The sequence below is a fragment of the Anomaloglossus baeobatrachus genome, unplaced genomic scaffold (genome assembly GCF_048569485.1).
Source record: "Anomaloglossus baeobatrachus isolate aAnoBae1 unplaced genomic scaffold, aAnoBae1.hap1 Scaffold_3270, whole genome shotgun sequence".
Taxonomy (NCBI): Eukaryota; Metazoa; Chordata; class Amphibia; order Anura; family Aromobatidae; genus Anomaloglossus; species Anomaloglossus baeobatrachus.
The window spans coordinates 27,436-43,427 of record NW_027442657.1 but is presented as its reverse complement, the minus strand read 5'-3'; the positions used below and the strand labels follow the sequence as shown (position 1 = coordinate 43,427).

General features: G+C 46.5%; 10 non-coding genes across 10 annotated transcripts; all 10 read left to right on the top strand.

Moving 5' to 3' along the window:
* The first annotated feature begins 277 nt into the window (after positions 1-277).
* LOC142270441 (U2 spliceosomal RNA) lies at positions 278-472 on the top strand. Its single transcript, XR_012735740.1, has one exon. It is a non-coding gene; the product is annotated as a U2 spliceosomal RNA (small nuclear RNA).
* A 1,387-nt stretch (positions 473-1,859) lies between these two features.
* Positions 1,860-2,050, top strand: LOC142270419 (U2 spliceosomal RNA). The gene has a single exon (XR_012735721.1). It is a non-coding gene; the product is annotated as a U2 spliceosomal RNA (small nuclear RNA).
* A 1,387-nt stretch (positions 2,051-3,437) lies between these two features.
* LOC142270418 (U2 spliceosomal RNA) lies at positions 3,438-3,628 on the top strand. Its single transcript, XR_012735720.1, has one exon. It is a non-coding gene; the product is annotated as a U2 spliceosomal RNA (small nuclear RNA).
* Positions 3,629-5,015: 1,387 nt separating this feature from the next.
* Positions 5,016-5,206, top strand: LOC142270417 (U2 spliceosomal RNA). Its single transcript, XR_012735719.1, has one exon. It is a non-coding gene; the product is annotated as a U2 spliceosomal RNA (small nuclear RNA).
* A 1,387-nt stretch (positions 5,207-6,593) lies between these two features.
* On the top strand, positions 6,594-6,784 carry LOC142270416 (U2 spliceosomal RNA). Its single transcript, XR_012735718.1, has one exon. It is a non-coding gene; the product is annotated as a U2 spliceosomal RNA (small nuclear RNA).
* A 1,387-nt stretch (positions 6,785-8,171) lies between these two features.
* On the top strand, positions 8,172-8,362 carry LOC142270414 (U2 spliceosomal RNA). Its single transcript, XR_012735717.1, has one exon. It is a non-coding gene; the product is annotated as a U2 spliceosomal RNA (small nuclear RNA).
* A 1,387-nt stretch (positions 8,363-9,749) lies between these two features.
* Positions 9,750-9,940, top strand: LOC142270413 (U2 spliceosomal RNA). Its single transcript, XR_012735716.1, has one exon. It is a non-coding gene; the product is annotated as a U2 spliceosomal RNA (small nuclear RNA).
* Positions 9,941-11,327: 1,387 nt separating this feature from the next.
* On the top strand, positions 11,328-11,518 carry LOC142270412 (U2 spliceosomal RNA). Its single transcript, XR_012735715.1, has one exon. It is a non-coding gene; the product is annotated as a U2 spliceosomal RNA (small nuclear RNA).
* A 1,387-nt stretch (positions 11,519-12,905) lies between these two features.
* Positions 12,906-13,096, top strand: LOC142270411 (U2 spliceosomal RNA). The gene has a single exon (XR_012735714.1). It is a non-coding gene; the product is annotated as a U2 spliceosomal RNA (small nuclear RNA).
* A 1,387-nt stretch (positions 13,097-14,483) lies between these two features.
* On the top strand, positions 14,484-14,674 carry LOC142270410 (U2 spliceosomal RNA). Its single transcript, XR_012735713.1, has one exon. It is a non-coding gene; the product is annotated as a U2 spliceosomal RNA (small nuclear RNA).
* The last annotated feature ends 1,318 nt before the right edge of the window (positions 14,675-15,992 follow it).

Sequence of the window (15,992 nt, the reverse complement as noted above, 5' to 3'; positions counted from 1 at the left end):
GGGCTGAGAAACCAACACCGGTTGACGGTCCGGGCAGTCTCGGCTGCGAAACCAACGACTAGTAGCTCCCTACTCCACTTGGGTAAGATGCCTCGGTGGACGCTGGGAGCAACAACAAGGCTCAACCAGGCTTCGGCTTGGGGGAGCACCGAAGATCCCTGACCCTCGCTGTGGCCTTCTGGCTCGGAGGGACGGGGTTGATTTTTGGGGATCCTCTTCTCACGGAGGGGTCCACACGAATCCTAGCCTTTGCACTGTTTTTGGTGTGACTTCGGTCATGCATTTTTGCGGTGCTTTGGAAAGCTTCATTAAATCAAAATCTGTTCTTATCAGTTTAATATCTGATACGTCCCCTATCTGGGGACCATATATTAAATGGATTTTTAGAACAGGGAGATGGAAAAAGAGCTTGCTCTGTCCACTCCACGCATTGACCTGGTATTGCAGTACCTCCAGGAACGGTGCACCCCTTCTTAACCCAGTTTCCAAAAGCAGAACTCAATTCACCTGATTCATATTAGCCCGATTTAATGAATTGGAAGAAAGCATACGTCTTCATATGCACCTCAATTTGGCCCATTCACTTTTCACACTTCCTCCTTTTGTTTTTTATCTTTCACACTTTTGACTTTCTTTATTCATCCAAATAGCAAACTCATCACCACTCAACCTGACCAACTCGGCTATGTCCCCGTGCTGCAGTTCTCTGTCTTATCTAGATCATTTGCAATTGAATGGAATAGATCCCTTTTGGACAAAGTGGATTCACCTGCTGCTGCAGTGACCACAGGTGTGATAACATCTAGAATTGGCATCTGGTGCGATCTCTCCGCTTCCACTCCAAAGAAAGTTACCTGTTTATTCCTATCATGCATTGGTTTTTGGGGTTTTCTTTGAGTAATGATGATCTCTTTAGTAGTCTGTTGGCGCCCTCTCCTGGAGGAATAGTTTGCTTGCTCTTGGACATTCTAAAAGAGAGGTCATGATAGACATTGAGCTTCTGAGCTCAATTGGGGACAGTCATGGGTGATGAATGTTTGCAACCTACTGCGAAGCCTCATACCGCAATATAAGGAACGTCAAATACTAAGAAAGGGCGGCCTATGAAAGAATTACTACTTTCAATAAGTACACTTAAACGGCTAATTGGGAATAGAAAAACTGTAAAAAGCCCTCTGAGAAAGCCCCCCTCTAACCTTTGATAGTAAGCTTTTCTGTAGTCTGCCTGTTGATGTATTTTCCGTTTGAACTGTGCACAACATGAAGAGACGGAACACTGGCGGCTTGTCACAATGCCCCCCGATGACATCACAATAGCGCTGCTGCCTAGAAAACAAGCTGCGCAGAAGAAGTTGTTCTTTGGGTGGGAGGGTGGGCTAGTGGAAGGAGGGGGCAATCTCTTTTTTTCCCGGGTGGTAGGGGGATGACAGGAGAAGGGAAGCGGGTGGTGAGAAAGGTACAGAGGGCAGGGTTTGGGGGCTGGGAAGGAAAGGGAAAAGATTAGGGTTTGGGGATGATGAAAGGGCTTTCTACGGGTAAGGATGGCAAAGGGTGGCAGTGACGGAAAGTCAGGCAACCTGTCCTGTCCGTCTTTTTGTATCGTGAATTGGAAAGACTGCAAGGGGGAGGGGAGTTGCTTGCGCCCTAAAGGAGGAGTTATTCAGATTCATTGCAGTGGGCGGCGGCTGCAAAACGCACCATTCTTCTTGTTTTGGCTCTGCAAAGCAGCCTTTTCAAGGGTTGGCTTGGGTGACAAAATGTCTTGTGTAGGCGTGGGTTTGTCTCCCTCTCGCTCTCTCTCCCTAAGATGTGTCCGGCATAGGCCAGGGTGCCACTCGAGGCCCAAACCAATTCTGGTTATCGCTTCTCGGCCTTTTGGCTAAGATCAAGTGTAGTATCTGTTCTTATCAGTTTAATATCTGATACGTCCCCTATCTGGGGACCATATATTAAATGGATTTTTAGAACAGGGAGATGGAAAAAGAGCTTGCTCTGTCCACTCCACGCATTGACCTGGTATTGCAGTACCTCCAGGAACGGTGCACCCCTTCTTAACCCAGTTTCCAAAAGCAGAACTCAATTCACCTGATTCATATTAGCCCGATTTAATGAATTGGAAGAAAGCATACGTCTTCATATGCACCTCAATTTGGCCCATTCACTTTTCACACTTCCTCCTTTTGTTTTTTATCTTTCACACTTTTGACTTTCTTTATTCATCCAAATAGCAAACTCATCACCACTCAACCTGACCAACTCGGCTATGTCCCCGTGCTGCAGTTCTCTGTCTTATCTAGATCATTTGCAATTGAATGGAATAGATCCCTTTTGGACAAAGTGGATTCACCTGCTGCTGCAGTGACCACAGGTGTGATAACATCTAGAATTGGCATCTGGTGCGATCTCTCCGCTTCCACTCCAAAGAAAGTTACCTGTTTATTCCTATCATGCATTGGTTTTTGGGGTTTTCTTTGAGTAATGATGATCTCTTTAGTAGTCTGTTGGCGCCCTCTCCTGGAGGAATAGTTTGCTTGCTCTTGGACATTCTAAAAGAGAGGTCATGATAGACATTGAGCTTCTTAGCTCAATTGGGGACAGTCATGGGTGATGAATGTTTGCAACCTACTGCGAAGCCTCATACCGCAATATAAGGAACGTCAAATACTAAGAAAGGGCGGCCTATGAAAGAATTACTACTTTCAATAAGTACACTTAAACGGCTAATTGGGAATAGAAAAACTGTAAAAAGCCCTCTGAGAAAGCCCCCCTCTAACCTTTGATAGTAAGCTTTTCTGTAGTCTGCCTGTTGATGTATTTTCCGTTTGAACTGTGCACAACATGAAGAGACGGAACACTGGCGGCTTGTCACAATGCCCCCCGATGACATCACAATAGCGCTGCTGCCTAGAAAACAAGCTGCGCAGAAGAAGTTGTTCTTTGGGTGGGAGGGTGGGCTAGTGGAAGGAGGGGGCAATCTCTTTTTTTCCCGGGTGGTAGGGGGATGACAGGAGAAGGGAAGCGGGTGGTGAGAAAGGTACAGAGGGCAGGGTTTGGGGGCTGGGAAGGAAAGGGAAAAGATTAGGGTTTGGGGATGATGAAAGGGCTTTCTACGGGTAAGGATGGCAAAGGGTGGCAGTGACGGAAAGTCAGGCAACCTGTCCTGTCCGTCTTTTTGTATCGTGAATTGGAAAGACTGCAAGGGGGAGGGGAGTTGCTTGCGCCCTAAAGGAGGAGTTATTCAGATTCATTGCAGTGGGCGGCGGCTGCAAAACGCACCATTCTTCTTGTTTTGGCTCTGCAAAGCAGCCTTTTCAAGGGTTGGCTTGGGTGACAAAATGTCTTGTGTAGGCGTGGGTTTGTCTCCCTCTCGCTCTCTCTCCCTAAGATGTGTCCGGCATAGGCCAGGGTGCCACTCGAGGCCCAAACCAATTCTGGTTATCGCTTCTCGGCCTTTTGGCTAAGATCAAGTGTAGTATCTGTTCTTATCAGTTTAATATCTGATACGTCCCCTATCTGGGGACCATATATTAAATGGATTTTTAGAACAGGGAGATGGAAAAAGAGCTTGCTCTGTCCACTCCACGCATTGACCTGGTATTGCAGTACCTCCAGGAACGGTGCACCCCTTCTTAACCCAGTTTCCAAAAGCAGAACTCAATTCACCTGATTCATATTAGCCCGATTTAATGAATTGGAAGAAAGCATACGTCTTCATATGCACCTCAATTTGGCCCATTCACTTTTCACACTTCCTCCTTTTGTTTTTTATCTTTCACACTTTTGACTTTCTTTATTCATCCAAATAGCAAACTCATCACCACTCAACCTGACCAACTCGGCTATGTCCCCGTGCTGCAGTTCTCTGTCTTATCTAGATCATTTGCAATTGAATGGAATAGATCCCTTTTGGACAAAGTGGATTCACCTGCTGCTGCAGTGACCACAGGTGTGATAACATCTAGAATTGGCATCTGGTGCGATCTCTCCGCTTCCACTCCAAAGAAAGTTACCTGTTTATTCCTATCATGCATTGGTTTTTGGGGTTTTCTTTGAGTAATGATGATCTCTTTAGTAGTCTGTTGGCGCCCTCTCCTGGAGGAATAGTTTGCTTGCTCTTGGACATTCTAAAAGAGAGGTCATGATAGACATTGAGCTTCTGAGCTCAATTGGGGACAGTCATGGGTGATGAATGTTTGCAACCTACTGCGAAGCCTCATACCGCAATATAAGGAACGTCAAATACTAAGAAAGGGCGGCCTATGAAAGAATTACTACTTTCAATAAGTACACTTAAACGGCTAATTGGGAATAGAAAAACTGTAAAAAGCCCTCTGAGAAAGCCCCCCTCTAACCTTTGATAGTAAGCTTTTCTGTAGTCTGCCTGTTGATGTATTTTCCGTTTGAACTGTGCACAACATGAAGAGACGGAACACTGGCGGCTTGTCACAATGCCCCCCGATGACATCACAATAGCGCTGCTGCCTAGAAAACAAGCTGCGCAGAAGAAGTTGTTCTTTGGGTGGGAGGGTGGGCTAGTGGAAGGAGGGGGCAATCTCTTTTTTTCCCGGGTGGTAGGGGGATGACAGGAGAAGGGAAGCGGGTGGTGAGAAAGGTACAGAGGGCAGGGTTTGGGGGCTGGGAAGGAAAGGGAAAAGATTAGGGTTTGGGGATGATGAAAGGGCTTTCTACGGGTAAGGATGGCAAAGGGTGGCAGTGACGGAAAGTCAGGCAACCTGTCCTGTCCGTCTTTTTGTATCGTGAATTGGAAAGACTGCAAGGGGGAGGGGAGTTGCTTGCGCCCTAAAGGAGGAGTTATTCAGATTCATTGCAGTGGGCGGCGGCTGCAAAACGCACCATTCTTCTTGTTTTGGCTCTGCAAAGCAGCCTTTTCAAGGGTTGGCTTGGGTGACAAAATGTCTTGTGTAGGCGTGGGTTTGTCTCCCTCTCGCTCTCTCTCCCTAAGATGTGTCCGGCATAGGCCAGGGTGCCACTCGAGGCCCAAACCAATTCTGGTTATCGCTTCTCGGCCTTTTGGCTAAGATCAAGTGTAGTATCTGTTCTTATCAGTTTAATATCTGATACGTCCCCTATCTGGGGACCATATATTAAATGGATTTTTAGAACAGGGAGATGGAAAAAGAGCTTGCTCTGTCCACTCCACGCATTGACCTGGTATTGCAGTACCTCCAGGAACGGTGCACCCCTTCTTAACCCAGTTTCCAAAAGCAGAACTCAATTCACCTGATTCATATTAGCCCGATTTAATGAATTGGAAGAAAGCATACGTCTTCATATGCACCTCAATTTGGCCCATTCACTTTTCACACTTCCTCCTTTTGTTTTTTATCTTTCACACTTTTGACTTTCTTTATTCATCCAAATAGCAAACTCATCACCACTCAACCTGACCAACTCGGCTATGTCCCCGTGCTGCAGTTCTCTGTCTTATCTAGATCATTTGCAATTGAATGGAATAGATCCCTTTTGGACAAAGTGGATTCACCTGCTGCTGCAGTGACCACAGGTGTGATAACATCTAGAATTGGCATCTGGTGCGATCTCTCCGCTTCCACTCCAAAGAAAGTTACCTGTTTATTCCTATCATGCATTGGTTTTTGGGGTTTTCTTTGAGTAATGATGATCTCTTTAGTAGTCTGTTGGCGCCCTCTCCTGGAGGAATAGTTTGCTTGCTCTTGGACATTCTAAAAGAGAGGTCATGATAGACATTGAGCTTCTGAGCTCAATTGGGGACAGTCATGGGTGATGAATGTTTGCAACCTACTGCGAAGCCTCATACCGCAATATAAGGAACGTCAAATACTAAGAAAGGGCGGCCTATGAAAGAATTACTACTTTCAATAAGTACACTTAAACGGCTAATTGGGAATAGAAAAACTGTAAAAAGCCCTCTGAGAAAGCCCCCCTCTAACCTTTGATAGTAAGCTTTTCTGTAGTCTGCCTGTTGATGTATTTTCCGTTTGAACTGTGCACAACATGAAGAGACGGAACACTGGCGGCTTGTCACAATGCCCCCCGATGACATCACAATAGCGCTGCTGCCTAGAAAACAAGCTGCGCAGAAGAAGTTGTTCTTTGGGTGGGAGGGTGGGCTAGTGGAAGGAGGGGGCAATCTCTTTTTTTCCCGGGTGGTAGGGGGATGACAGGAGAAGGGAAGCGGGTGGTGAGAAAGGTACAGAGGGCAGGGTTTGGGGGCTGGGAAGGAAAGGGAAAAGATTAGGGTTTGGGGATGATGAAAGGGCTTTCTACGGGTAAGGATGGCAAAGGGTGGCAGTGACGGAAAGTCAGGCAACCTGTCCTGTCCGTCTTTTTGTATCGTGAATTGGAAAGACTGCAAGGGGGAGGGGAGTTGCTTGCGCCCTAAAGGAGGAGTTATTCAGATTCATTGCAGTGGGCGGCGGCTGCAAAACGCACCATTCTTCTTGTTTTGGCTCTGCAAAGCAGCCTTTTCAAGGGTTGGCTTGGGTGACAAAATGTCTTGTGTAGGCGTGGGTTTGTCTCCCTCTCGCTCTCTCTCCCTAAGATGTGTCCGGCATAGGCCAGGGTGCCACTCGAGGCCCAAACCAATTCTGGTTATCGCTTCTCGGCCTTTTGGCTAAGATCAAGTGTAGTATCTGTTCTTATCAGTTTAATATCTGATACGTCCCCTATCTGGGGACCATATATTAAATGGATTTTTAGAACAGGGAGATGGAAAAAGAGCTTGCTCTGTCCACTCCACGCATTGACCTGGTATTGCAGTACCTCCAGGAACGGTGCACCCCTTCTTAACCCAGTTTCCAAAAGCAGAACTCAATTCACCTGATTCATATTAGCCCGATTTAATGAATTGGAAGAAAGCATACGTCTTCATATGCACCTCAATTTGGCCCATTCACTTTTCACACTTCCTCCTTTTGTTTTTTATCTTTCACACTTTTGACTTTCTTTATTCATCCAAATAGCAAACTCATCACCACTCAACCTGACCAACTCGGCTATGTCCCCGTGCTGCAGTTCTCTGTCTTATCTAGATCATTTGCAATTGAATGGAATAGATCCCTTTTGGACAAAGTGGATTCACCTGCTGCTGCAGTGACCACAGGTGTGATAACATCTAGAATTGGCATCTGGTGCGATCTCTCCGCTTCCACTCCAAAGAAAGTTACCTGTTTATTCCTATCATGCATTGGTTTTTGGGGTTTTCTTTGAGTAATGATGATCTCTTTAGTAGTCTGTTGGCGCCCTCTCCTGGAGGAATAGTTTGCTTGCTCTTGGACATTCTAAAAGAGAGGTCATGATAGACATTGAGCTTCTGAGCTCAATTGGGGACAGTCATGGGTGATGAATGTTTGCAACCTACTGCGAAGCCTCATACCGCAATATAAGGAACGTCAAATACTAAGAAAGGGCGGCCTATGAAAGAATTACTACTTTCAATAAGTACACTTAAACGGCTAATTGGGAATAGAAAAACTGTAAAAAGCCCTCTGAGAAAGCCCCCCTCTAACCTTTGATAGTAAGCTTTTCTGTAGTCTGCCTGTTGATGTATTTTCCGTTTGAACTGTGCACAACATGAAGAGACGGAACACTGGCGGCTTGTCACAATGCCCCCCGATGACATCACAATAGCGCTGCTGCCTAGAAAACAAGCTGCGCAGAAGAAGTTGTTCTTTGGGTGGGAGGGTGGGCTAGTGGAAGGAGGGGGCAATCTCTTTTTTTCCCGGGTGGTAGGGGGATGACAGGAGAAGGGAAGCGGGTGGTGAGAAAGGTACAGAGGGCAGGGTTTGGGGGCTGGGAAGGAAAGGGAAAAGATTAGGGTTTGGGGATGATGAAAGGGCTTTCTACGGGTAAGGATGGCAAAGGGTGGCAGTGACGGAAAGTCAGGCAACCTGTCCTGTCCGTCTTTTTGTATCGTGAATTGGAAAGACTGCAAGGGGGAGGGGAGTTGCTTGCGCCCTAAAGGAGGAGTTATTCAGATTCATTGCAGTGGGCGGCGGCTGCAAAACGCACCATTCTTCTTGTTTTGGCTCTGCAAAGCAGCCTTTTCAAGGGTTGGCTTGGGTGACAAAATGTCTTGTGTAGGCGTGGGTTTGTCTCCCTCTCGCTCTCTCTCCCTAAGATGTGTCCGGCATAGGCCAGGGTGCCACTCGAGGCCCAAACCAATTCTGGTTATCGCTTCTCGGCCTTTTGGCTAAGATCAAGTGTAGTATCTGTTCTTATCAGTTTAATATCTGATACGTCCCCTATCTGGGGACCATATATTAAATGGATTTTTAGAACAGGGAGATGGAAAAAGAGCTTGCTCTGTCCACTCCACGCATTGACCTGGTATTGCAGTACCTCCAGGAACGGTGCACCCCTTCTTAACCCAGTTTCCAAAAGCAGAACTCAATTCACCTGATTCATATTAGCCCGATTTAATGAATTGGAAGAAAGCATACGTCTTCATATGCACCTCAATTTGGCCCATTCACTTTTCACACTTCCTCCTTTTGTTTTTTATCTTTCACACTTTTGACTTTCTTTATTCATCCAAATAGCAAACTCATCACCACTCAACCTGACCAACTCGGCTATGTCCCCGTGCTGCAGTTCTCTGTCTTATCTAGATCATTTGCAATTGAATGGAATAGATCCCTTTTGGACAAAGTGGATTCACCTGCTGCTGCAGTGACCACAGGTGTGATAACATCTGGAATTGGCATCTGGTGCGATCTCTCCGCTTCCACTCCAAAGAAAGTTACCTGTTTATTCCTATCATGCATTGGTTTTTGGGGTTTTCTTTGAGTAATGATGATCTCTTTAGTAGTCTGTTGGCGCCCTCTCCTGGAGGAATAGTTTGCTTGCTCTTGGACATTCTAAAAGAGAGGTCATGATAGACATTGAGCTTCTGAGCTCAATTGGGGACAGTCATGGGTGATGAATGTTTGCAACCTACTGCGAAGCCTCATACCGCAATATAAGGAACGTCAAATACTAAGAAAGGGCGGCCTATGAAAGAATTACTACTTTCAATAAGTACACTTAAACGGCTAATTGGGAATAGAAAAACTGTAAAAAGCCCTCTGAGAAAGCCCCCCTCTAACCTTTGATAGTAAGCTTTTCTGTAGTCTGCCTGTTGATGTATTTTCCGTTTGAACTGTGCACAACATGAAGAGACGGAACACTGGCGGCTTGTCACAATGCCCCCCGATGACATCACAATAGCGCTGCTGCCTAGAAAACAAGCTGCGCAGAAGAAGTTGTTCTTTGGGTGGGAGGGTGGGCTAGTGGAAGGAGGGGGCAATCTCTTTTTTTCCCGGGTGGTAGGGGGATGACAGGAGAAGGGAAGCGGGTGGTGAGAAAGGTACAGAGGGCAGGGTTTGGGGGCTGGGAAGGAAAGGGAAAAGATTAGGGTTTGGGGATGATGAAAGGGCTTTCTACGGGTAAGGATGGCAAAGGGTGGCAGTGACGGAAAGTCAGGCAACCTGTCCTGTCCGTCTTTTTGTATCGTGAATTGGAAAGACTGCAAGGGGGAGGGGAGTTGCTTGCGCCCTAAAGGAGGAGTTATTCAGATTCATTGCAGTGGGCGGCGGCTGCAAAACGCACCATTCTTCTTGTTTTGGCTCTGCAAAGCAGCCTTTTCAAGGGTTGGCTTGGGTGACAAAATGTCTTGTGTAGGCGTGGGTTTGTCTCCCTCTCGCTCTCTCTCCCTAAGATGTGTCCGGCATAGGCCAGGGTGCCACTCGAGGCCCAAACCAATTCTGGTTATCGCTTCTCGGCCTTTTGGCTAAGATCAAGTGTAGTATCTGTTCTTATCAGTTTAATATCTGATACGTCCCCTATCTGGGGACCATATATTAAATGGATTTTTAGAACAGGGAGATGGAAAAAGAGCTTGCTCTGTCCACTCCACGCATTGACCTGGTATTGCAGTACCTCCAGGAACGGTGCACCCCTTCTTAACCCAGTTTCCAAAAGCAGAACTCAATTCACCTGATTCATATTAGCCCGATTTAATGAATTGGAAGAAAGCATACGTCTTCATATGCACCTCAATTTGGCCCATTCACTTTTCACACTTCCTCCTTTTGTTTTTTATCTTTCACACTTTTGACTTTCTTTATTCATCCAAATAGCAAACTCATCACCACTCAACCTGACCAACTCGGCTATGTCCCCGTGCTGCAGTTCTCTGTCTTATCTAGATCATTTGCAATTGAATGGAATAGATCCCTTTTGGACAAAGTGGATTCACCTGCTGCTGCAGTGACCACAGGTGTGATAACATCTAGAATTGGCATCTGGTGCGATCTCTCCGCTTCCACTCCAAAGAAAGTTACCTGTTTATTCCTATCATGCATTGGTTTTTGGGGTTTTCTTTGAGTAATGATGATCTCTTTAGTAGTCTGTTGGCGCCCTCTCCTGGAGGAATAGTTTGCTTGCTCTTGGACATTCTAAAAGAGAGGTCATGATAGACATTGAGCTTCTGAGCTCAATTGGGGACAGTCATGGGTGATGAATGTTTGCAACCTACTGCGAAGCCTCATACCGCAATATAAGGAACGTCAAATACTAAGAAAGGGCGGCCTATGAAAGAATTACTACTTTCAATAAGTACACTTAAACGGCTAATTGGGAATAGAAAAACTGTAAAAAGCCCTCTGAGAAAGCCCCCCTCTAACCTTTGATAGTAAGCTTTTCTGTAGTCTGCCTGTTGATGTATTTTCCGTTTGAACTGTGCACAACATGAAGAGACGGAACACTGGCGGCTTGTCACAATGCCCCCCGATGACATCACAATAGCGCTGCTGCCTAGAAAACAAGCTGCGCAGAAGAAGTTGTTCTTTGGGTGGGAGGGTGGGCTAGTGGAAGGAGGGGGCAATCTCTTTTTTTCCCGGGTGGTAGGGGGATGACAGGAGAAGGGAAGCGGGTGGTGAGAAAGGTACAGAGGGCAGGGTTTGGGGGCTGGGAAGGAAAGGGAAAAGATTAGGGTTTGGGGATGATGAAAGGGCTTTCTACGGGTAAGGATGGCAAAGGGTGGCAGTGACGGAAAGTCAGGCAACCTGTCCTGTCCGTCTTTTTGTATCGTGAATTGGAAAGACTGCAAGGGGGAGGGGAGTTGCTTGCGCCCTAAAGGAGGAGTTATTCAGATTCATTGCAGTGGGCGGCGGCTGCAAAACGCACCATTCTTCTTGTTTTGGCTCTGCAAAGCAGCCTTTTCAAGGGTTGGCTTGGGTGACAAAATGTCTTGTGTAGGCGTGGGTTTGTCTCCCTCTCGCTCTCTCTCCCTAAGATGTGTCCGGCATAGGCCAGGGTGCCACTCGAGGCCCAAACCAATTCTGGTTATCGCTTCTCGGCCTTTTGGCTAAGATCAAGTGTAGTATCTGTTCTTATCAGTTTAATATCTGATACGTCCCCTATCTGGGGACCATATATTAAATGGATTTTTAGAACAGGGAGATGGAAAAAGAGCTTGCTCTGTCCACTCCACGCATTGACCTGGTATTGCAGTACCTCCAGGAACGGTGCACCCCTTCTTAACCCAGTTTCCAAAAGCAGAACTCAATTCACCTGATTCATATTAGCCCGATTTAATGAATTGGAAGAAAGCATACGTCTTCATATGCACCTCAATTTGGCCCATTCACTTTTCACACTTCCTCCTTTTGTTTTTTATCTTTCACACTTTTGACTTTCTTTATTCATCCAAATAGCAAACTCATCACCACTCAACCTGACCAACTCGGCTATGTCCCCGTGCTGCAGTTCTCTGTCTTATCTAGATCATTTGCAATTGAATGGAATAGATCCCTTTTGGACAAAGTGGATTCACCTGCTGCTGCAGTGACCACAGGTGTGATAACATCTAGAATTGGCATCTGGTGCGATCTCTCCGCTTCCACTCCAAAGAAAGTTACCTGTTTATTCCTATCATGCATTGGTTTTTGGGGTTTTCTTTGAGTAATGATGATCTCTTTAGTAGTCTGTTGGCGCCCTCTCCTGGAGGAATAGTTTGCTTGCTCTTGGACATTCTAAAAGAGAGGTCATGATAGACATTGAGCTTCTGAGCTCAATTGGGGACAGTCATGGGTGATGAATGTTTGCAACCTACTGCGAAGCCTCATACCGCAATATAAGGAACGTCAAATACTAAGAAAGGGCGGCCTATGAAAGAATTACTACTTTCAATAAGTACACTTAAACGGCTAATTGGGAATAGAAAAACTGTAAAAAGCCCTCTGAGAAAGCCCCCCTCTAACCTTTGATAGTAAGCTTTTCTGTAGTCTGCCTGTTGATGTATTTTCCGTTTGAACTGTGCACAACATGAAGAGACGGAACACTGGCGGCTTGTCACAATGCCCCCCGATGACATCACAATAGCGCTGCTGCCTAGAAAACAAGCTGCGCAGAAGAAGTTGTTCTTTGGGTGGGAGGGTGGGCTAGTGGAAGGAGGGGGCAATCTCTTTTTTTCCCGGGTGGTAGGGGGATGACAGGAGAAGGGAAGCGGGTGGTGAGAAAGGTACAGAGGGCAGGGTTTGGGGGCTGGGAAGGAAAGGGAAAAGATTAGGGTTTGGGGATGATGAAAGGGCTTTCTACGGGTAAGGATGGCAAAGGGTGGCAGTGACGGAAAGTCAGGCAACCTGTCCTGTCCGTCTTTTTGTATCGTGAATTGGAAAGACTGCAAGGGGGAGGGGAGTTGCTTGCGCCCTAAAGGAGGAGTTATTCAGATTCATTGCAGTGGGCGGCGGCTGCAAAACGCACCATTCTTCTTGTTTTGGCTCTGCAAAGCAGCCTTTTCAAGGGTTGGCTTGGGTGACAAAATGTCTTGTGTAGGCGTGGGTTTGTCTCCCTCTCGCTCTCTCTCCCTAAGATGTGTCCGGCATAGGCCAGGGTGCCACTCGAGGCCCAAACCAATTCTGGTTATCGCTTCTCGGCCTTTTGGCTAAGATCAAGTGTAGTATCTGTTCTTATCAGTTTAATATCTGATACGTCCCCTATCTGGGGACCATATATTAAATGGATTTTTAGAACAGGGAGATGGAAAAAGAGCTTGCTCTGTCCACTCCACGCATTGACCTGGTATTGCAGTACCTCCAGGAACGGTGCACCCCTTCTTAACCCAGTTTCCAAAAGCAGAACTCAATTCACCTGATTCATATTAGCCCGATTTAATGAATTGGAAGAAAGCATACGTCTTCATATGCACCTCAATTTGGCCCATTCACTTTTCACACTTCCTCCTTTTGTTTTTTATCTTTCACACTTTTGACTTTCTTTATTCATCCAAATAGCAAACTCATCACCACTCAACCTGACCAACTCGGCTATGTCCCCGTGCTGCAGTTCTCTGTCTTATCTAGATCATTTGCAATTGAATGGAATAGATCCCTTTTGGACAAAGTGGATTCACCTGCTGCTGCAGTGACCACAGGTGTGATAACATCTAGAATTGGCATCTGGTGCGATCTCTCCGCTTCCACTCCAAAGAAAGTTACCTGTTTATTCCTATCATGCATTGGTTTTTGGGGTTTTCTTTGAGTAATGATGATCTCTTTAGTAGTCTGTTGGCGCCCTCTCCTGGAGGAATAGTTTGCTTGCTCTTGGACATTCTAAAAGAGAGGTCATGATAGACATTGAGCTTCTGAGCTCAATTGGGGACAGTCATGGGTGATGAATGTTTGCAACCTACTGCGAAGCCTCATACCGCAATATAAGGAACGTCAAATACTAAGAAAGGGCGGCCTATGAAAGAATTACTACTTTCAATAAGTACACTTAAACGGCTAATTGGGAATAGAAAAACTGTAAAAAGCCCTCTGAGAAAGCCCCCCTCTAACCTTTGATAGTAAGCTTTTCTGTAGTCTGCCTGTTGATGTATTTTCCGTTTGAACTGTGCACAACATGAAGAGACGGAACACTGGCGGCTTGTCACAATGCCCCCCGATGACATCACAATAGCGCTGCTGCCTAGAAAACAAGCTGCGCAGAAGAAGTTGTTCTTTGGGTGGGAGGGTGGGCTAGTGGAAGGAGGGGGCAATCTCTTTTTTTCCCGGGTGGTAGGGGGATGACAGGAGAAGGGAAGCGGGTGGTGAGAAAGGTACAGAGGGCAGGGTTTGGGGGCTGGGAAGGAAAGGGAAAAGATTAGGGTTTGGGGATGATGAAAGGGCTTTCTACGGGTAAGGATGGCAAAGGGTGGCAGTGACGGAAAGTCAGGCAACCTGTCCTGTCCGTCTTTTTGTATCGTGAATTGGAAAGACTGCAAGGGGGAGGGGAGTTGCTTGCGCCCTAAAGGAGGAGTTATTCAGATTCATTGCAGTGGGCGGCGGCTGCAAAACGCACCATTCTTCTTGTTTTGGCTCTGCAAAGCAGCCTTTTCAAGGGTTGGCTTGGGTGACAAAATGTCTTGTGTAGGCGTGGGTTTGTCTCCCTCTCGCTCTCTCTCCCTAAGATGTGTCCGGCATAGGCCAGGGTGCCACTCGAGGCCCAAACCAATTCTGGTTATCGCTTCTCGGCCTTTTGGCTAAGATCAAGTGTAGTATCTGTTCTTATCAGTTTAATATCTGATACGTCCCCTATCTGGGGACCATATATTAAATGGATTTTTAGAACAGGGAGATGGAAAAAGAGCTTGCTCTGTCCACTCCACGCATTGACCTGGTATTGCAGTACCTCCAGGAACGGTGCACCCCTTCTTAACCCAGTTTCCAAAAGCAGAACTCAATTCACCTGATTCATATTAGCCCGATTTAATGAATTGGAAGAAAGCATACGTCTTCATATGCACCTCAATTTGGCCCATTCACTTTTCACACTTCCTCCTTTTGTTTTTTATCTTTCACACTTTTGACTTTCTTTATTCATCCAAATAGCAAACTCATCACCACTCAACCTGACCAACTCGGCTATGTCCCCGTGCTGCAGTTCTCTGTCTTATCTAGATCATTTGCAATTGAATGGAATAGATCCCTTTTGGACAAAGTGGATTCACCTGCTGCTGCAGTGACCATAGGTGTGATAACATCTAGAATTGGCATCTGGTGCGATCTCTCCGCTTCCACTCCAAAGAAAGTTACCTGTTTATTCCTATCATGCATTGGTTTTTGGGGTTTTCTTTGAGTAATGATGATCTCTTTAGTAGTCTGTTGGCGCCCTCTCCTGGAGGAATAGTTTGCTTGCTCTTGGACATTCTAAAAGAGAGGTCATGATAGACATTGAGCTTCTGAGCTCAATTGGGGACAGTCATGGGTGATGAATGTTTGCAACCTACTGCGAAGCCTCATACCGCAATATAAGGAACGTCAAATACTAAGAAAGGGCGGCCTATGAAAGAATTACTACTTTCAATAAGTACACTTAAACGGCTAATTGGGAATAGAAAAACTGTAAAAAGCCCTCTGAGAAAGCCCCCCTCTAACCTTTGATAGTAAGCTTTTCTGTAGTCTGCCTGTTGATGTATTTTCCGTTTGAACTGTGCACAACATGAAGAGACGGAACACTGGCGGCTTGTCACAATGCCCCCCGATGACATCACAATAGCGCTGCTGCCTAGAAAACAAGCTGCGCAGAAGAAGTTGTTCTTTGGGTGGGAGGGTGGGCTAGTGGAAGGAGGGGGCAATCTCTTTTTTTCCCGGGTGGTAGGGGGATGACAGGAGAAGGGAAGCGGGTGGTGAGAAAGGTACAGAGGGCAGGGTTTGGGGGCTGGGAAGGAAAGGGAAAAGATTAGGGTTTGGGGATGATGAAAGGGCTTTCTACGGGTAAGGATGGCAAAGGGTGGCAGTGACGGAAAGTCAGGCAACCTGTCCTGTCCGTCTTTTTGTATCGTGAATTGGAAAGACTGCAAGGGGGAGGGGAGTTGCTTGCGCCCTAAAGGAGGAGTTATTCAGATTCATTGCAGTGGGCGGCGGCTGCAAAACGCACCATTCTTCTTGTTTTGGCTCTGCAAAGCAGCCTTTTCAAGGGTTGGCTTGGGTGACAAAATGTCTTGTGTAGGCGTGGGTTTGTCTCCCTCT